The sequence below is a fragment of the Papio anubis genome, chromosome 5, assembly GCF_008728515.1.
Source record: "Papio anubis isolate 15944 chromosome 5, Panubis1.0, whole genome shotgun sequence".
NCBI classification, from domain to species: Eukaryota; Metazoa; Chordata; class Mammalia; order Primates; family Cercopithecidae; genus Papio; species Papio anubis.
Genome location: NC_044980.1, coordinates 115,731,920 through 115,754,570, shown reverse-complemented (window position 1 = coordinate 115,754,570; position 22,651 = coordinate 115,731,920). Strand labels below are relative to the sequence as shown.

The window sequence follows — 22,651 nt, the reverse complement described above, 5'->3', positions numbered from 1 at the left end:
TGCAGCAATTATGCTTTAAATTACAGGAGCATGGAATAGATACACCACAGTAAACCAAAACTTCAGGTTAATTAGGAAACAAAACTCAGCATTAAGCACATGGCAAAAACTTTCCAGGTTTTAAAACTCCATTCAACATGGGCCTTCATTCATGCAACAAAGATGAGCTGAGCAGTGTGCAGGTGCTCAGTCCACAGGAGATAATTAGATGCATGAAGCATGATTTGCAGGTCAGTCAGACTTCACAGACCAGTGGAGGGAAAGACCTATTCACTGGCCAAAACACAGTGCAAAAGTTCATATAAAAGAAACATAAACATGGTACATTAAAAGTGCAGAGGAGGCTAGGTACTGTGGCTCAGGCCTGTAATCCTAATACCTTGAAAGCCTGAGGCAAGTGGATCACTTGAGCCCAGGAGTTCAAGACTAGCTTGGGCAACATGGAGAAACCCTGTCTCTATTAAAAAAAAAAAAAAAAAATACAAAAATTAGCCAGGTGCGGTGGCGCATGCCTGTTGTCCCAGTGACTAGGGAGTCCGAGGTGGGAGGATCATCTGAGCCTGGGGAAGTCAAGGCTGCAGTGAGCCATAATCATGCCACTGCACTCCAGCCTGGATGACAGACTAAGACCCTGTATCCAAAAAAAAAGGTGCAAAGGAGAGTGCAACCACCTCTGTCTGGGACATTTAGGCAATGATTCACAGAAATGCATGTGTCTGAGTGGAGTATTGGGTTCTCTGTGTACAGGGTGAAAATGAGACTGAAGAGGCTGGGGATGCCTCAAGTCTAGGGAACAATAAGTAGAAAGATACAGTTCCAGAATTGCAATGATATATCTGTGCAACAATGACAGACTAATATGAGTTGAAACTTGGTTGAGTCTGGGGGAAGACAGTCATCAAAAGGAGGGGAATTGAACTGGCTAAAAGAAGGTTAAAGAGGTAAGCTGGGACAAGACGGGGAAAGGGCTCTTTTTAACCATATGCATGGTAAATACATCTGATAGCAATAACTTAAGCATGACAGGGTCACCCTGAGGATGACCCTGTATAGCACACACACCTGAATGTGTGTACTGGGCTAGGGAATCCAGTAGTGGCCAATACGAAGATTCTGTTCCTTGTCTGTAAGGAACATCTGAGCCCCCATCCCCTCCCATAGAACATAAGGTGTACAGAGAATTGAGGCCCTGAGTTTCATGTGGAATGAAGATTGCCAGGTGGAGGTTGTTAGAGGGGAGGTGTTAAGTGGAAATGCTATATAAACTGCATGCTTTTTGCAAGTGGTTGTGGTTTTCCTGCCCAGCTCCCTGCACTGGGCTGTGTGGTTATCTTCCCTGGTCCTCTTTCATTTCCCCTGTATGTAAACAATAAAACCCCATGTCTCCTTTGTTGGCTCTGCATCTCTTCTTCAGCCTCTTGAACCTGGTGCCATCCCCACTGGAATCGAAAGGGGTTCAGCACTACACTACACCTACAAGTCTGACCTGCAGGCTATAGAGAGCCAAGAGGCAGTAGAAATATTCAGAAAGGCAAACTCAAAAGAGGTATGGAGAGACACAGCAGGAGAGAGCCTATGAGAAGAGTGAGTGGCACTTCCACCATGAGTACACAGGGAAGGTGGGTGAACAAGGAGGAGTGTGAGCAGGGGCCAGAGGCCACAGACATTACAGGTGAAGAGCCGAATGCCCAGATGAGGGACAGACAATGACTGTTCTCCTGTTTTATGTTGGGAAACTGGGCAGATAGTGAAGCTCAGGCTCAGACTCATAAAGATATACAAGACAAAAGAATATTGTTTGTTTATGGAAGAGAAAGATGGAATGGAGATAATGCAATCAGTTTTGGGACATCCCAAAATTAGGATGTTCTACTACAGGATGTCCAGGGGCAGACACCCAGTAAGAAGCAAGTCAGAGCAGAGTGATTCCAAATGGGCAGCTGTGGAGGAGGACCCTAGGACCAGGCATCTACCGGGCACCTCTGGTATTACCTTAAGGCCAAGGTCAGGTAGAACATGTGTGTATGATACATCCAAAGGAGAGAATGGAGGGTCAAGATCCTGTAAGATGAATCTGTAAAGTCTAAGGGGGCAATGACAGGAGACAAAAGTCAAAAGAGTGAGGAGCCAAGTAAACCTTCAATGGGAGCAAGTGTATGGAACAAAGGGAGCAGCAGGGCAACAGTGTCCAGGACTTAGGCAATAAATGGGATGCCCAAATACCTCCTGCATACCAGTCCCGCTGGACCTGGCTCATCATTCCTAAATTCCTAGAATATTTATTATATCCTTGTGTTTTGTCCCTAACCATACCCTTGTTTTCATTGTTGTTTAACTGCTATCTCTTCATGTAGCCTATAAATTTCAAGAAAGATACTGCATTTTATAAATCTTCTACATTCTCCTTATTGTCCCCCACCATCAACGCATAAAGTAGAAACAAATAAATACTTAATAAAAAGAAAACAAGCTATATTTCAAGAGATCCAAAACCTAGGTATGATGCAATAGTTCTTCATCATAAATACTAGCAATATTTTGCTTTTTTTTTTTTTTGCGGGGGGGATGGAGTTTTGCTCTTGTCACCCAGGCTGGAGTACAATGGTGCAATCTTGGCTCACTGCCACCTCCGCCTTTTGGGTTCAAGCAATTCTCCTGCCTCAGCATCCTGAGTTGCTGGGATTACAGGCATGCGCCACCACACCCGGCTAATTTTTGTATTTTTACTAGAGACAGGGTTTCACCATGTTGGCCAGGTTGGTCTTGAATTCCTGATCTCAAGTGATCGACCTGCCTCGGCCTCCCAAAGTGCTGGGATTACAGGTGCAAGTCACCGCACCCGGCCATATTTTGCCGTTTCAAGAGATATAAATCATTTTTGCCTCTGAAAAAGGAACATTACTTAGAATGATAACTGAATAAATTTTTAGCTCTTAGTTCTTTAAAAACATTTTATCCTTTCCCTAGTTGTTTTCTTTCTTTTTTTATTTTTGGAAACTGAAGTTTCACTCTGTCACCCAGGCTGGCGTGTAGCAGTATGATCTCAACTCACTGCAGCCTTGACCTCGCAGGCTCAAGCAATCCTTCCACCTCAGCCTCCCAAGCAGCTGGGACTATAGGTGTGTGCCACCATACCTGGCCAATTTTTTATATTTTTTGTAGAGATGGGGTCTTACTACACTGCCCAGGCTGGTCTCAAACTCCTAGCCTTAAGTAGATCCTGCTGTCTTGGCCTCCCAAAGCACTGGGATTACAGGTGTGAGCCACTACACCAGGCCTTCAGTTATGTTTTCTATACCACACCATTTTTATATGGCCATATAGAACCAGAATTTGAATTTAATATCCAATGCACAGACCTGCATGTTCTCCATTCTAAATTTTTTTTAAAAAAATTTAAAAGAAGGAAGCACTAAACATGGAAACCAGTACCAGCCATTGCAAAAACATGCCAAAATGTAAAGACCATCGATGCTAGGAAGAAACTGCAACTAACGAGCAAAATAACCAGCTAACATCATAATGACAGGATCAAGTTCACACATAACAATACTAACCTTAAATGTAAATGGACTAAATGGTCCAATTAAAAGACACAGACTGGCAAACTGGATAAAGAGTCAAGACCCATCAGTTTGCTATATTCAGGAGACCCATCTCACATGCAGAGACACACATAGGCTCAAAATAAAGGGATGGAGGAAGATCTACCAAGCAAATGGAAACAAAAAGGCAGGTTGGGTAACCTAGTCTCTGATAAAACAGACTTTAAAACCATCAAAGATCGTAAAAGAGACAAAGAAGGCCACACATAATGGTAAAGGACTAATTCAACAAGAAGAGCTAACTATCCTAAATATATGCACCCAATACAGAAGCACTCCAGATTCATAAAGCAAGTCCTGGGAGACTCTGGCTAAAGGAGACTTAGACTCCCACACAATAATAATGGGAGACTTTAACACCCCACTGTTAACATTAGACAAATCAACGAGACAGAAAGTTAACAAGGATACCCAGGAATTGAACTCAACTCTGCACCAAGCAGACCTAATAGACATCTACAGAACTCTCCACCCCAAATTAACAGAATATACATTCTCTCAGCACCACATCACACTTATTCCAAAAACTGACCAATATACAAAGTAAAGCACTCCTCAGCAAATGTAAAAGAACAGAAACTACAACAAACTGTCTCTCAGACCACAGTGCTATCAAACTAGAACTCAGGACTAAGAAACTAATCAAACCTACCAACTACATGGAAACTGAACAACCTGCTCCTGAATGACTACTAAGTACATTAGAAATGAAGGCAGAAATAAAGATGTTCTTGAAACCAATGAGAACAAAGATACAACATACCAGAATCTCTGGGCACATTTAAAGCAGTGTGTAGAGGGAAATTCTATAGCACCAATGCCCACAAGAGAGCAGGAAAGATCTAAAATTGACAACTTAACATCACAATTAAAAAAGAACTAGAGAAGCAATACAAACGATTCAAAAAGCTAGCAGAAGGCAAGAGAAATAACTAAGATCAGAGCAGAGCTGAAGGAGACAGAGACAGAAAACCCCTTCAAAAATCAATGAATCCAGGAGCTGGTTTTTGAAAAGATCAACAAAATTATTGATAGACCACTAGCAAGACTAATAAAGAAGAAAAGAGAGAAGAATCAAATAGATGCAATAAAATGATAAAGGGATATCACCACCACCCACAGAAATACAAACTACCATCAGAGAATACTATAAACACCTCTATGCAAATAAACTAGAAAACCTAGAAGAAATGGATAAATTCCTTGGACACACACCTCCCAAGATCTTAAACCAAGAAGTTGAATCCCTGAATAGACCAATAGCAGGCCTCTGAAACTGAGGCAATAATTAATAGCTTACCAACCAAAAAAGTCCAGGACCAGATTTGGATTCACAGGCTAATTCTACCAGAGGTATAAGGAGGAGCTGGAACATTCTTCTGAAACTATTCCAGTCCAACAGAAAAAGAGGGAATCCTCCCTAACTATTTTATGAGGCCAGCATCATCCTGATACCAAAGCCTGGCAGAGACATTGAAAGAGAATTTTATAACCCAATATCCCTTGATGAATATCGATGCAAAAATTCAATAAAATACTGGTAAACCGAATCCAGCAGCACATCAAAAGCTTATCCACCATGATCAAGTGGGTTTATCCCTGGGATGTAAGCAATAGTTCAACATAATGAAATCAATAAACTTAATCCAGGCATATAAACAGAACCAAAGACAAAAACCACATGATTATCTCAATAGATGCAGAAAAGGCCTAGGACAAAATTCAACAGCCCTTCATGTTAAAATTCTCAACAAATTCGGTATTGATGGAACGTATCTCAAAATAATATGAGCGATTATTACAAGCCAACAGCCAATATCATACAATTGAATGGGCAAAAACGGGAAGCATTCCCCTTAAAAACTGGCACAAGACAGGGATGCCCTCTCACCACCCTATTCACCATAGTGTTGGAAGTCTACCAGACAATCAGGCAAGAGAAAGAAATAAAGGGTATTCAACTAGGAAAAGAAGTCAAACTGTCCCTGCTTGCAGATAACATGATCGTATATTTAGAAAACCCCATTGTCACAGCCCAAAATCTCCTTAAGCTAATAAGCAACTTCAGCAAAGTCTCAGGACAAAATCAATGTGCAAAAATCACAAGAATTTTATACACCAATAATAGACAAACAGAGAGCCAAATCACAAATGAACTCCCATTCACAATTGCTTCAAAGAGAATAAAATACCTAGGAATCCAGCTTACAAGGGATGTGAAGGACATCTTCAAGGAGAACTACAAACCACTCACCAATGAAATAAAAGAGGACACAAACAAATGGAAGAACATTCCACGCCTGATAGTAAGAATCAATATCGTGAAAATGGCCATACTGCCCAAGGTAATTTATAGATTCAATGCCATCCCCATTAAGCTACCAACGACTTTCTTCACAGAATTGGAAAAATTACTCTTTGAAGTTCATATGGAACCAAAAGAGCCTGCATTGCCAAGACAAATCCTACCAAAAGAACAAAGCTGAGGCATCAATGGCCACCTGACTTCAAACTATACTACAAGGCTACAGTAACCAAGACAGCATGGTACTGGTACCAAAACAGAGATATAGACCAATGGAGCAGAACAGAGCCCTCAGAAATAATACCACACATTTACAACTATCTGATCTTTGACAAACCTGACAAAAACAAGAAATGGGGAAAGGATTCCCTATTTAATAAGTGGTGCTGGGAAAACTGGCTAGCCATATGTAGAAAGCTGAAACTGGATCCCTTCCTTACTCCTTATACAAAAATTAATTCAAGATCGATTAGTGACTTAAATGTTAGACCTAAAACCACAAAAACTCTAGAAGAAAACCTAGGCAATACCATTCAGGACATAGGCATGGGCAAAGACTTCATGTCTAAAACACCAAAAGCAATGGCAACAAAAGCTAAAATTGACAAATGGGATCTAATTAAACTAAAGAGCTTCTGCACAGCAAAAGAAACTACCGTCAGAGTGAACAGGCAATCTATAGAATGGGAGAAAATTTTTTCAATCTACTCATCTGACAAAAGGCTAATATCCAGAACCTACAAAGAACAAAGAACAAAACCACAATGAGATACCATCTCACACCAGTTAGAATGGCAATCATTAAAAAGTCAGGAAACAACAGGTGCTGGAGAAGATGTGGAGAAATAGGAACACTTTTACACTGTTGGTGGGACTGTTAACTAGTTCAACCACTGTGGAAGACAGTGTGGCGATTTCTCAAGGATCTAGAACTAGAAATACCATTTGACCCAGCCATCCCATTACTGGGTATATACCCAAAGGATTATAAATCATGCTGCTATAAAGACACATGCACACGTATGTTTATTGCAGCACTATTCACAATAGCAAAGACTTGGAACCAGCCCAAATGACCATCAATGACAGACTGGATTAAGAAAATGTGGCACATATACACCATGGAATACTATGCAGCCATAAAAAAGATAAGTTCATGTACTTTGTAGGGACATGGATGCAGCTGGAAACCATCATTCTCAGCAAACTATCACAAGAACAGAAAACCAGACACCGCATGTTCTCACTCATAGGTGGGAATTCAACAATGAGATCACTTGGACACAGGAAGGGGAACATCGCACACTGGGGCCTGCTGGGGAGTGGGGGGAGGGGGGAGGGATAGCATTAGCAGATATATCTAATGTAAATGACCAGTTAATGGGTGCAGCACACCAACATGGCACATGTATACATATGTAACAAATCTGCACATTGTGCACAGGTACCCTAGAACATAAAGTAAAATAAAATAAAATAAAATTAGATGTGACAAAAAAAGGTTTAATAGCTCACATTTTAAAAATTGCTGCTACACACTCTCTCAAAATTGTAACTATGTGAGGTGATGGATATGTTAATTAGCTTGATTGTGGTAATCATTTCACACTGTATATGTATTATCAAAAACATCACAGCCTGGGCAACATACTGAGACCTCATCTCCAAAAAAAAAAAAAAAAGTAGCTGGGTGTGGTAGCACACACCTGTGGTCCCAGCTACTCAGGAGTCTGAGGCAGGAGTATTGCTTAAGCCTGGGAGTTCAAGGCAGCAGTCATCCCTGACCACGCCACTGCACTCCAGCCTGTGCAACAGAGCGAGACGCCATCTCAAAAAACAAACAAAAAAAATCCAGACCACACTGCACATCTTAAATACACACGATATTTATGTGTCATTTATACCTCAATAAAGCTGGAAAAAAGGGAGAGATCAAGATTTTTTAAATTGGTTCTACTAAAGTCCTTGGTTTTCCACCTGTGAGTTAATCAGTCCTAATAAGAAAAACTTTCCCCGACTCTCCTTTAAGGATTATCCCCACAAGAGCATACACTGCCTTGGGAGGTTAAGAGCTCACCGCATTCCCTCATCATTGTCAGATAAGCACCTTGCAAAAAGTCAAGTTAAGTGTTGAAGGAACTTTTTACTATTCAACGGAAGGGGCCAGGCACAGTGCCTCAGGCCTGTAATTTCAGCACTTTGGGAGGCCGAGGCAGGTGGATTGCTTAAGCCTGGGATTTTGAGTCCAGCCTGGACAACATGGAAAAACCCCACCTTTACAAAAAATACAAAAATTAGCCAGGCGTGGTGGTGTGTGCCTGTAGTCCCAGCTATTTGGGAGGCTAAGATGGGAGGATAGATGGAGCCTGTGAGTTCAAGGCTTCAGTGAGCTGTAATTGTGACATTGCACTCTAACCTGGGCAACAGTAACTAACCTGTCTCAAAAAATAAATAAAAATAAAAATATTCAACAGAAGCATTACTGATAGACTGTGTGTTAAACGAATTTTTTTTTTTGGTGCAAATTGTGTATTTCTATGGACTCCATAATAGCTGAAGACATGTTCACTCAAGCTATTGCTGCTACTACCTATGCCAACCCTCCCCTTAGAGCATCTACTGCCAGAACTCTACCAACAGCAAGGGATTTACTAGTCTAGCTCCAAAGTCACCATGACTCCCAGCCAGGTGTATGTTGAAGACTATAGGAATGAAAAGAGCAGAAGAAACTGTGTTCTTCAGGTGGGGCAGAGATCTCACAGTGGAAGCTGGCAGGAGGTGGGGAAAGTTACTCTAGCAGGAATGGTAAAGAGAAAGCTTCAAGAATCAAGGAAAAGAAGCTCTCAAAAATGGCCAGAACAGCCCACCACCACTAACGCATATACACTGTAAGATTCTAGACACCCTCCTGTGTGCACCCAAGCATGGGGACACTTTCAAGGTTCTCTGACTCCAGTTCCTAAACTGATTTGTGAAATGCCCCATCAACCACATTTGGCCTGCCAGCTTAGGAATAAGAAGCCATGTAGACCATTGATTCTCAATTCTGGCTGCATATTAGTTACCTACAGAATGCTTTGAAAATATTAATGCTCATGCCTTCAACTCAACCACTTAGAAACTCTGGGTAGAAAGCAGTATCAACAGAAGCATCTACCCATCGTCAAGATTTAATGGATATTTTTCCATATTTATTTTGATTTCATTTTCTTTTTTTATGAAACAAAATGTTATTGATTCAGCTAAAGCCCTATACTTAACCTATACAACAACACTTCTCCTTTCCCAGACCAAAGAACTCAAAGCTGGAGAAAATTTGAGTTCTGCCTATACATAAACTCAGAGTGCTGCCATAGCGGCTGTAGCTCAGACTCTCTGACCCAAAGGCACATGGCTCACTGCGCTGTCCCACACTGCCTGCAGGGCCTCAGATCTGGGAAAGGGTTTTTACTTTAAGTATTCTTAATTTTAAAAGTTATAAATGAAAAGGAATTTTGAGTAATCCCCAGTGCATTTTAATTGCTATCTGTATTATGTCTTGCAGACAATTTTCCCCTTGCCACCACATAGAACACACCTTCATTTTTATTACACGTATCAGGGAAAATAGGGTTGAAGATGATTTAAGGCTGACTCTGTGGGAGTGCATCTATGTCTTAAAGTTCCACACAGGTACACTCAGTCATCATGAATCTTCCCTAAGTCATTCTTCACAAAACAAACATTCTTCTGAATGGAAAAACCCCATGTAAGTATTTCAGACAACAGATCACAATTCCAGCACCACCCCCAACACACATACATGCACACAAACAATCTTCCAGAACATTGGTGTAACCTCAATTTGTATTGCTCAACTGAAGAAAGCATTCTACAATACTGCAGATCTTAGTATCAAAGACCTGAAAATGAGTTACGTGAGCATCATGCTATTTTCCCCCAAGAAGCAACAGAAGACATCAAGTCAAATACTTTTACTTTTCTGAAGGGGTGAACAGGACAGGGAGCCCACAAAAAAAAAAGTCTCAGACATTTAAACAATTAAGTTCCACTAATATTACTGTAAACTTGAAACTGCAGGATTACGCAACAAGATAGGAAACAGTTTCTTCCGTTACAGGAAAACTAAAAAATCTGAAGAGTAGCCTCATAAATGTATAGAGGACCTAAAAATACTTGTTAAAAAAGTCCTCAGCTGGCAAACGTGCATGTGAGTGCACACACACATATTCATTGCACGTTAATTTTTTTTTGGTTTTTACAATATTCTTGTATTGTCACAAATAAGTATTTGGAGTGATAAAATCCCCACTCCATCCCCTGAAAAAGGTTTCTGGCAATATAGTTCTATACTGGGAGAGTGACATACATAAGTTCAAAATGATCCATTCTTTCCTTTAACATGTTAGTCTATATGCTGTCTTCTAATTCTTATGAATGCACCCAAAATAAATATTTTCATATATGCATAAGGGCTCATATAAGGTAGTAAGGTAGCAGAAATGGGAAGAGAAAAATCGATGTCATGTTTTCTTAAGATAGCCTAAGAAAAATTTAAAAAATAAAAAAAAGAAGTGGTATAAACATTCTGGCTTACTGTTGGGAACTCTGTTTTTAAAAAAGAAAAAAACTGCCATGATAATTTTGGAAATTCCCCTAATGACATCTTTGATTTCCATTTAATGTACACAGTGACACCTACTGGCATACTGATGAGGCAATGAAGACAAAATGCGAAAATTCATGCACAGGGAGAGGCCCCTGAAGTATACGTTCATATGTCTCCTATGAAATGACACTTAAATACAATATTCTAAAACACTATATTGATTTAATACTAGAAAGAAGCAAGAGGAAAGCTCATGTCTGCTTTTCAGTTCTAGGTTACTGACACCGTGAGACTGACACACACAAGGTTTAGAGGCTTGACTTCAGTGTTCAGTTCACATTTTCCAAAAGCCCTAAGCATTCATGTTTGGTGGTTAGAGTTAAACCTCAGACCTTACTAAGATGAATGTTTGGCTGAGGGCAGTCACAGAACGTGATAATTTTTAAAAATCATATAAACTAACAAGTAGTAGTTGGGAGGAGTTAGCTGCTTTTTAAACAAGCTGTGGCCTATTATAAATAAGCTGTGGTCTATCACAGAAACAAGACAAGACTTATAAGACTTTTTTTCCTGACAGTACATATGGTATTGTTGAATTTGGCCAAAGAGAGAAATAAATTCAGGATGAAGCAGCTGGAAAAAATATGAGCAAGCGAGTAGAGCATCCATCAGTCGACTGGTAACTATAGGTAATGTAACTTTAAAACAGAAATAAAGGGGTCTGTGGCTCGACAGGACAGGAGGCTCCAGAGATGACGGGAATGGTGGCTGCCACCAAAGGCAAAATGGTAGGAGAGCCTTCGCCAGCTGCAGCTAAGTCCAGTTGGACCAGAGAGAATGACATGAACATGTGCATGATAAATCCTGTCTGTGGCAAAACTGAATTACCTTAAGAACAGCATATGCAACTCACATGCCAAATCTGATTCACTACTGCTATGATTTCCAAGGTGGAGCCAACAGGAAAGTATATGGGATCAATCAGCAATGTCTGCCATAGGAATGGGGAAAGGGAATTACAATATGTGTGCCAAAGATCTGTGACCTCACCAACCTAAGAATAAAAACAAACAAACAAAACTCTGCTTCTATATGGTTTTTTGTTTGTTTGTTTGTTTGAGACGGAGTCTTGCTCTATTGCCCAGGCTGGAGTGCAGTGACGTGATCTCAGCTCACTGCAACCTCTGCCCCCGCGTTCAAGTGATTCTCCCGCCTCAGTCTCTTGAGTAACTGGGATTACAGGTGCACGCCACCACACCCAGATAATTTCTGTATTTTTAGTAGAGATGTGGTTTCACCATGTTGGCCAGGCTGGTCTTGAACTCCTGGCCTCAAGTGATTTGTCCACCTTGGCTGCCCAAACTGCTGGGATTACAAGCATGAGCCACTGTGCCCGGCCTTGCTGCTATATTTCGGTATCATTTCTGTACTGCTGCATTTTTGTGTTTGTGTATTTAGTCTTTTCCTTTGTTTCCAAGTGAAATCTTTTGAAAACAGTTCTATTATGGCTCAAATAAGCAGAACTGGGGATTTTCTTAGGCTAGTTGAGAGACGTGGTGAGGGTGACAGGGACGACTGCTGACACAGGGCACGCCAGCCTGGAGAAGCAGCAGCTGCTGGCACACATGGACACACTTTGCAGACGTGTCCCCTGCGGAGGGTGATAGTTCATCACCCCCCCAAACCCCAGCCTAGGGGCCTCTCACACAATCTCATCCTTCCACCAGAAAAGAACACAGTGCCAATGTGCCTCTGCTTCCAATCACCAAGACCCAAGGTTGCCTACACCCTTGGTCCAAGATATGGGATACAAAATGGTGTGGATTATCTCGGGGGGCTAACTTCTAAATCTGAACAGCACTGAACTGTCCACTGGTAAATTACTTTTGAACCCAGCTCTGATGTATTTCATTACAGATGACAGCATGTTAAAATCAAGACATGTTTTACCTAAAATTAATGAAAATGCATAAGTTAACCATGGAAAACCTAATGCTTACACCTATCCCCTAAGTTTATTTTTTCCTTTATACTTTTCTGTTTTATAACTTTTCTATTATTAATCCAAATATATATTCAATTTTTTAAACCATGAATAGGCTGTGCAACCATGTATATTTTAAATGTGTAGGAGTGAACATTAAATATGAAGCTTTTTAAAAAGATTTACTGTTTTGGCTGAATAATACTAATAAGAAAAAGATTTCCCCAACCTATATTTTACCTTTAGAAAGTGCTCTGTTTAAAAAAAAAGAAAGAAAGAAAGAAAGAAAAAACAGTGCTGTTAAACTAAAATGAAGTGATCTACTGAAATCTAGCATTTGTAGCTCAATAAATTTATTAAGCATTTATTTACTGAGGAGTATTTAATTTAAAAGGTTTCTTTTTATTTTTACTTGGAAACTAGACTACAGCAAAACAGTAACTCCCATATATTTGTCTCACCCCACTTCTATGAGAATGCACAGTTAACACTCAGAATTACTGGGAGCATCCAGATTATACTTACACACTAGGTACTGGGCCACTTTTCTTCCTAGCCCTCTTCCTTCTAAAACCATCCCCTACCAGAAGCAGTAAGCATTTCAGGGTCAGAAAGTGTATCTTATTCTTCACTATATGACCCAGCAGTCCTAACACAATGCCTTTTCTGTAGCAAATGTTCATTTTAAAAACTGGCAGAGAAAGCATTATTTATAAGAGAAAAATGCTGAAAAACAACCCCAATGCCTATCCAAAGGAGACTGACTGGATGATGGTTCAGTCACACAAAGAAGTTCCATGGTGCCACTATGAATGAGGAGGACTCTTGTGAACTCATATGGAGTGATTTTTAGGATATACTGACTGAAAAAAATAATTGGGGAAAAAAGATTATATATAATATGATATTATTTATGAAAGGAAAAAACAAGGGACATATATAACAAGGGATGGAGATACATTAGGGATAAAATAAGTGTGTATGTATGTGTGTGTGCATGGACAAAAGAGAAACACAAGAAGTACAAACCAGAACCTAATAAAAATGATTACCTACAGACAAGGATATAGAATGGAAGGGGACTAAGACTTTTCCAAAAATACTTTTATATAGTTTTAAACCAAACAAATGTTCTATTTATTTATAAATTTACATTTAAATCAAAAGAGGTTTTGAAAAATCTCATAAAAATAGCCTAACTACATATTAAATTGATTACATAACAACACAGAACAAATAATTCAAGTTACTTTTTTTTTTTTGATATGGAGTCTTGCTCTGTTGCCCAGGCTGGAGTGCAATGGTGCAATCTTGGCTCATGGCAACCTCCGCCTCCTGGGTTCAAGCAATTCTCCTGCCTCAGCTTCCCAAGTAGCTGGGATTACAAGCACCTGTCACCAAGCCCAGCTAACTTTTTTGTATTTTTAGTAGAGACAGGGTTTCAACATGTTTGGCCAGGCTGGTCTCGAACTCCTAACCTCAAGTGATCACCTGCCTCGGCCTCACAAAGTGCTGGGATCACAGGCGTGAGCCACCACACCTGGCTTCAAGTAACTTTTGAATGCAGAACTCTGACTGTACAAACCTAATGAAATATATTCTAAGACAAAATGAGCTGCATAAAAATCTTAAATTCTATTTAGTGAGTTTATTGTTAAAACAGTTTTGGGCTGAAATACTGGAATTATTACGTATGAGAGAAAAGGAGACACAAAATGAAATGTCATAATTTCAAATATGTGTATACGTTCACACTTTATATATATAACTATGTGTATATATGTATATGTGTGTATAGATATATAAAAGCAATGATATATAACGATATATAAAAGCAATGATTAACCACAGCACACCTACCACGAAGATCTTCGTTTCTACATACCATTACCTACTAAAAGGAAGCAGGAGTCCTTGGAAAAATGTAGAATTGTGAAAGTACAAGTTGAACCTGCATATCTTGTTGGACAAAACATAAGAAATGGTCATCAAAAAAAAATGGGGTCACGTCGAAAGGACACAAGAGCCGACCTGAAGGAGATGCCTTGTGACAAAGTGGAAACAATTGGGCATTAAAAGAATGATGACAGTAGTAGAAAACACTGAATTTTTTTTTTAAAGTCATGGGTCTATAGAGATACAAGAAGGTAAGGAGGAAAGGGAGAAGTTCCTCTTTGCAGAAAAATGCCAGCTAGTAAATTTAAAGGAAACGGAGCTGAGTGCAGCGGCTCATGCCTGTAATCCCAGCACTTTGGGAGGCCGGGGTGGGTAGATTACTTGAGGTCAGGAGTTCAAGACCAGCCTGGCCAACTGGTGAAACCCCATCTCTACTAAAAATACAAAAATTAGCTTGGCGTGGTGTAATCCCACTTTATCCCAGCTACTCGGGAGACTGAGGCAGAATAGCTTGAATCTGGGAGGCAGAGGTTGCAGTGAGCCGACACTGAGCCACTGCATTCCAGCCTGGGTGACAGAGCGAGACTCTATCTCAGAAAAAAATATAAATAAATAAATAAATAAATAAATAAATAAATAAAGGAAATGGGCTGGGCGCAGTGGCTCACGCCTGTAATCCCAGCACTTTGGGAGGCCAAGGCGGACAGATCACTTGAGGCCAGGAGTTCAAGAGCAGCCTGGCCAACACGGTGAAACCCAGTCTCTACTAAAAATACAAAAATTAGCGGGGCGTGGTGGTGGGCGCCTGTAGTCCCAGCTATTCGGGAGGCTAAGGAACAAGAACTGCTTCAACTGGGGAGGCAGAGGTTGCAGTAAGCCAGGATCACGCCACTGCACTCCAGAGCGAGACTCTGTCTCAATAAAAAAATTAAATAAATAAAATAAAAATAAATAAATTTATTTAAAGGAAATGACAGAAAATGCAGCATTTTGGCCAGGCGCGGTGACTCATGCCTGTAATCCAAGCACTTTGAGAGGCTGAGGTGGGCAGATCATGAGGTTAGGAGATCGAGACCATCCTGGCTAACACGGTGAAACCCCATCTCTACTAAAAATATGAAAACAAACAAAAAAAAAAGCTGGGCATGGTGGCTGGCGCCTGTAGTCCCAGCTACTCGGGAGGCTGAGGCAGGAGAATGGCATGAACCCAGGAGGCGGAGGTTGCGGTGAGCCAAGATCACACCACTGCACTCCAGCCTGGGCAACAGAACGAGACTCCATCTCACAAAAAAAAAAGAAAAAAGAAGAAAAGAAAATGCAGCATTTTGCAACTATCAATATAATAGCTTATTCAGGCAAAGATCATTACTCTAGTTAACCACTGGGTCAAAAGGGTGAAATGTAACTTGGAAGTGAAAGTAAGATAACAACTAACTTTCTGAGTCTTCATCTAAAAAATATAAATAAATAAAATGTGTAAAATTTGTGCACAGTGTGTGTGGGTGTGTGTGTTGTGGGTGTGGGTGTGGGTGTGTATAAAGAAAGAGAAAGACTAAGTGAGAGAAAAAGAATATAAAGCAAACACAGCAAAAGGTTAACTGGGGAATCTGAATGAATATAAGAGTTCCTTTTACTGTGCTTTCAATATTCCTTTAGGTTTAAATTTTAATTTCTCAAAATTAATAATTGGTGGAAAAAACAAAAGAAGTAAGTCTGCTGCATGGCCCTCCCCATTTTTGAAGGTCCTTACGATGTTATGAATTCATGCCTTTGACCCTACACTCCCATATTCTTACCCTTACCATTCCTATTTCAATGACAGAAGCAACCTTTTGGTCGCTCAACAGTCTCCAACACATATTTTATTCTCACATGTTTGCTCACAAGTCAATAACATTCACAACACATTTCTTCACAGAAACATTAATTTTCCTGGCCAGCCCAAAAAGTCTGTTCAAAGAATAATACAGCTGAACATAACAACAAGGGTTTGAAAAAAGTAACTCTCTACATAAGTAAATCAGACCAGAGTTCAATGTAATTTTTAATAAATCTGGAAGATCCAGTGATACTTCTCTAGAATCATGAGAGGCCTTCTTTGGGAGTATGTATTACTGCTTAAAGAGCAGGAAGTGTGGGAAGAGACAACTGAAAACTATGTGAGGTAATATGTAAGACCTATAATACTTACAAAAAATTGCATCTTACTTTAAAAAATGAATACATCATCGCTGAAAAAATTCAATAAAACAAAGTAAAAATTCCCCCATTTTACCTCAATAAAACAGCATTTTCCCTAAATAACCACGATTACTTCATGTGTATGTGCCAATCAAAATAAAACTGATCTGGCATTCTTCCCACAAATAGTCTCATACTGTACATATCATTTGGTAACTTGCTTTTTTATATATATACTTTAAGTTATAGGGTACATGTGCACAAAGTGCAGGTTTGTTACATATGTATACATGTGCCATGTTGGTGTGCTGCACCCATCAACTCATCAGCACCCATGAACTCGTCATTTACATCAGATATAACTCCCAATGCCATGCCTCCCCTCTTCCCCCTCCCCACAATAGGCCCCAGTGTGTGATGTTCCCCTTCCCGTGATCTCATTGTTCAATTCCCACCTATGAGTGAGAACATGTGGTGTTTGGTTTTCTGTTCTTGTGATAGTTTGCTGAGAATGATGGTTTCTAGCTGCATCCATGTCCCTACAAAGGACACAAACTCATCCTTTTTATGGCTGCATAGTATTCCATGGTGTATATGTGCCACATTTTCTTAATCCAGTCTGTCACTGATGGACATTTGGGTTGATTCCAAGTCTTTGCTATTGTGAATAGTGCCGCAATAAACATATGTGTGCATGTGTCTTTATAGCAGCATGATTCATAATCCTTTGGGTATATACCCAGTAATGGGATGGCTGGGTCATATGGTATTTCTAGTTCTAGATCCTTGAGGAATCGCCATACTGTTTTCCACAATGGTTGAACTAGTTTACAATCCCACCAACAGTGTAAAAGTGGGTAACTTGCTTTTTTAATTTAACACTTAGCTTTAAAGAATTCTTAAAATTACCTCCCAATCAGTATTTTTAAAATAGAATACACTGAAATTAGAATAAATTGGCATTTTAAAGTCAACATTCCTAAACAATTTCAACCAGAAAAATAAACTTAGGTAAAAAACAAACAAACAAACAAAAAACACTACGTAAAGTTTTATAAAGTCAACAATATCTGATATGTAAGTCTTCAATTTGAAAAAGCAATTTCCAGAACAAGAATTTCGTATGATTCCATTTTTGTCCGGAAGGCTCTATGCCAAACTATTACCACCTGAGAGGTAAGACACAAAAGAAAAGAGGCTTTGGATTTTCACTTCATACTCTTATATATTATTTAAATTTTGCTTTTAAATCCTTGCAGAAAAATCATGAAGGGACAAAAATTTTAATTAACAATTCCTGTTTCTGGAAAGGTACAAAAAAGGATTACACTTAAAGTTACTGCTCAACTACAGCTCATTTCCTGAAAGATATATTGGGTACTTCATTGTCAAGATAGGGCTATAAATCCATGCTTTAAAAGTTCCCTGTAGGCCAGGTGCGGTGGCTCACGCTTGTACTCCCAGCCCTTTGGGAGGCTCAGGCAGGCGAATCAGTTGAGGTCAGGAGTTCGAGACCAGCCTGGCCAACAGGGTGAAACACTGTCTCTACTAAAAATACAAAAAATTAGCAGTGTGTGGTGGCAGGTGCCTGTAATTCCAGCTATTCGGGAGGCAGAAGTGGGAGAATAGCTTGAACCTAGGAGGCGGAGGTTGTAGTGAGTCGAGATCACACCACTGTTTTCCAGCCTAGGCCACAGAGTGAGACTCGGTGTCAAAAAAAAAAAAAAAAAACCTGTAAATGGAAATCTTTTCCTTATAGAGAAGGAATGATGGAGTTAGATAATCATCATTTTGCCAACAACAGAGTAAAAACTTAGGCAAAAAACAATTAATGTCTGCTGAACCAAGACAGAAACGTTTGATGAGGAACAGAATCCTTATATAATCTCAAAATGTCTTCCTAAGTGTTAGTTAATAATTACAAAAGGAAAAAAAAATCATAGACAACAGAGAAAACAACAAAACCTAACCAGTGGTCAAAATTAGCATCACTAGTTGGGGGCAAACAGATACCATGTGCCTCTGAATGTGATACCCTAAGAAGGTTATAGTATCACCTCATAGAGTTTTCCAGCTCCAAATGCATCAGCTAAATCCACCTACTATAAGGAACCATCAGATGAAGCCAAATTGAAGGACAGTCTATGGTCTGTCTCAACTGGCCTGTCTCTTGATAAAACGATAATGTCATAGAGGAAAAAGAAGGGTTGAGAGGGAGTTCTAGATTGAAGGAGACTAAAAAGACATGGCAAGTAAATATAATGTACTATTTGGATCTTGTACCAGCAAAAAACAAAAAAATACTAAAAAGGACATTATTCGGACGACTGACAAATTTGTAATACACACTACAAAATATCGTGTCAATATTAAACTTCCTGATTTGATAATTTCACTGTGACTACGTTAAGAGATTTTTTTGTTCTTAGGAATAATGAAAAAATGAAGGGTGAAGAGGCATAATGTATGCAATGCAATTTACTTTCAAATGGTTCAGAAAAAGAAATCACACACATACACACACATATAAATACACACACACATACACGCCCACATATATATATATATGGATTGAGTATCCCTTATCCGAAATGCTTGAGACAAAAAGGGTTTTGGTCTTTTTCCATTTTGGAATATCTGCAATATACGTATTGGTTGAATATCCCTAATCTGAAAATCTGAAATCTGAAATGTTCCAATGAGCATTTCCTTTGAGCCTCATATTGGTACACAAAAAAGTTTTGAATTTTGGAGCACTTCAGATTGCAGATTTTCGAAGGAGGGGTACTCAGCCTGTATACATCTATATAGATAGATGAGTGTGTATAGATATATAGATATCTATAAAAAACAGGAGCGGGGGAGATAATAAAGTGAAAGTGGCAAGATCTTAAAAATTGAGGAATGTTGAGAATTCTTTGTATTATTTTTGCAACTTTTTGGTACACTTAAAATTATTTCAAAATAAAGTTACTTAAAAAGTTGTACCGGCCAAGCACGGTAGCTCAATGCCTGTTATCCCAGAACTTTGGGAGGCCAAGGGGGGCAGATCAATTGAGGTCAGGAATTTGAGACTAGCCGGGCCAACATGGCAAAACCCCATTTCTACTAAAAATACAAAAATTAGCCAGGCATAGTGATGCACGCCTGTAATCCCAGCTACTCAGGAGGCTGAGGCAGGAGAATTGCTTGAACCTGGGAGGCAGAGGCTGCAGTGAGCTGAGATCGTACCACTGCACTCCATTCTTAGCGACAGAGTGAGACTCTGTCTCAAAAAAAAAAAAAAAAAAAAAAAGTTATCCCATCACATCTATAACTTACAGAATTCCAAGACCAGAAGCAGGCAGAGGGGGCTGACAGTTCATATCCTGTCGTGTAATGGGAACCAAAAGTCCATTTCTAGGGAATAGTGTTAGGGGAGCCAGGATCACCCACTGCTTGATATGGGGATTCTTATGGCCACCTAGAGTTGTGGCTTAAATAAAGCTGCATATTGGGGACAGCAGAAAGTAAGTAGCTGATAGAGCCAAGAAACCAGATATTGAGCAAAAATCCTGTTAGGTCATTCTGGATCTGCAATATTCTGAATATATTTGTCAGAATTTATAAAGTGCTTACTATGATCCAGATACACTTCTGAGCAATAACTTATTGAAATCATCGAAACAGTTTAAGTTAGATACTATCATTATCCTCATTTGATAGGTGAGGAACTGAGGCACAGAAATGTTAAATAATATGCCCAAGATGAACTCAGGCTGTCAGGTTTCAGAGCCTGCACTCTTAATAACTGTACTACACTCTCTCCCTCCCCAACTGATAGGAACCTGGACTGAACTAGAGACCAGGAGGATGCAACAAAACAGCGTGGAGGGATGGTAGACTCACATTCAAAGTAAGCCTGCAGATTAAAATTATAAACCATAGAAGAACAGTCAACAAATAATAATCAAAAAAATGCAAATAACAGAACTGAAAAATGTAAAGAACACTTAATCTGCTCAAAAGGATAAAGAAAGGAATAACATCCATTAGAATAGCATAAATCAAAAGCAAGTCAAATGAAAGATATATAGGTAGATGTGAAAAGGAACCAAATAAAAATCCTATATATTTATAAAATACAGGCCGAGTGCAGGCTCATGCCTGTAATCCCAGCACTTTGGGAGGCTGAGGCCGGTGGATCACTTGAGGTCAGGAATTTGAGTGAGACCAGCCTGACTGACATGGTGAAAACCCATCTTTACTGAAAATATAAAAATTAACTGGGCATAGTGATAGGTGCTTATAATCCCAGATACTCCAGAGGCTGAAGCAGGAGAATCACTTGAACCCAGGAGGCAGAGGTTGCAGTGAGCCGAGATCACGCCATTGCACTCCAGCCTGGGCAACAAGAGCGAAACTCTGTCTCAAAGAAAAAATACAGTGACTGAAATCAAGAACTCTGGTTCAGTTAAACAACAAATTAGACAAAGCTGAAGAGAAAAACTGGTGAAGTGGAAGAGGAATCTTATAAAATTACCCAGAACACAGCAAGAGAGATAAGGGCATAAAAAATATTAAATCGAGTAATGAAAAGGCATGAAGGCTAGATTGAGAAGACTCTACATACATCTAAAAGTAGTTCTAAGAGCTGACAATTTCCCAGAATTCAATAAAGACCCGAGTCCTTGGATTTAAAAAGCACAGAGAATGGCAAAAAGGCTAAATAAAAATAGACTCTCTCCTGAACATACTGCGATGAAAATGCAGAACAGTAAAGATAGAGAGAAGTCTTCAAACTATTAGAGAGAAAATCAGATTACTCACAGATAAAGGACAATTAGGCTGACAGCAGACTTCTTACCAGCAACAACAGATTCCATAAATAATCAAGTAATATATTCAGATGACTGTCAACTCAGGCTTGTGAATGGAGCTAAACTCTCCACCCAGAGTATGGGTACAATTAGGATAACTGTCTAATTTACTGACTTATCTATTTATTATTTATTTCATTAATGATTATCACCCAGAGATCCTTGTTTAAATTAATAAACTATACTTCAGCAAATGAAATGTAAGCCCAGAGGGAAACAACGGGATGCAGGAAAAAATAGTAAGTATGGATATGAATAAATTATTTGTTAAAATAACTTTTTTTAAATTAAAAAAGCTGAATAAAAATTCTAGACTTCCCCTATAAAAGCAAAAGTGGGATGAGGGAGTATAGTAACTAAGGTGTGCTAAGGTTCTTGCGTTACTCAGGAGAAATATAAAAACAATGAATAATTTTTTTTTTTTTTTTTTTTTTTTTTGAGTCAGAGTCTCGTTCTGTTGCCCAGGCTGGAGTGCAATGGAGCGATCTTGGCTCACTGCAACCTCCGCCTCCCAGGTTTAATCAATTCTCCTGCCTCAGCCTCCTGAGTAGCTGGGATTACAGGTGCCTGCCACTATGCCTGACTAATTTTTGTATTTTTAGTAGAGACGGGGTTTCACCATATTGGCAAGGCTGGTCTCTTGGCCAGGCTGGTCCCGAACTCCTGACCTCTTGATTCCCCCACCTAGACCTCCCAAAGTGCTGGGATTACAGGAGTGAGCCACTACGCCCAGCCCGAATAATTTTAAATGTTATTAGAAACATATGCAGCAAATAATAAAAGTTAAATTTTAGTATTAACTATTCTAAAATGTATCGCTTCCAGAGTGGCTGGCAAGGTACATGGAAAGGAGAGATAAAGAACTATCCACCTAAATAGAAGAGAGGAGAGAAAGAGGCAGGAATTAAGCTTGATTAAAAAAAACACACACACAAATTAAGATGATAGAAATGTACTAGTAATCAAAGGAAATAGACAACTTTTTTAAAATTCACATTCTCTTCTATAAAGTATTTCATAGGTATTTGCAAAGCAATTACTAAAAATGAATGCTTTCCCACTGTCAATAATCAATTATATGTCTTTAGTCTTCTACCTTAAATCACATCTAAAGTGTCATCACAAAGCTTTAGCATCTCCTTGCACTCCCCCTCACCTACCACTAAACTCCTGGCACTTTGGAGTACAACCACTTGCTCTGAACCCTGTCCC

The 22,651-nt window shown here is 39.5% G+C and overlaps 1 protein-coding gene across 4 annotated transcripts in view; it reads right to left on the bottom strand.

Moving 5' to 3' along the window:
* Positions 1-22,651, bottom strand: part of SNX24 (sorting nexin 24) — a 177,544-nt gene that overhangs the window by 110,483 nt on the left and 44,410 nt on the right. The gene's annotated exons all lie outside the window — the stretch shown is intronic.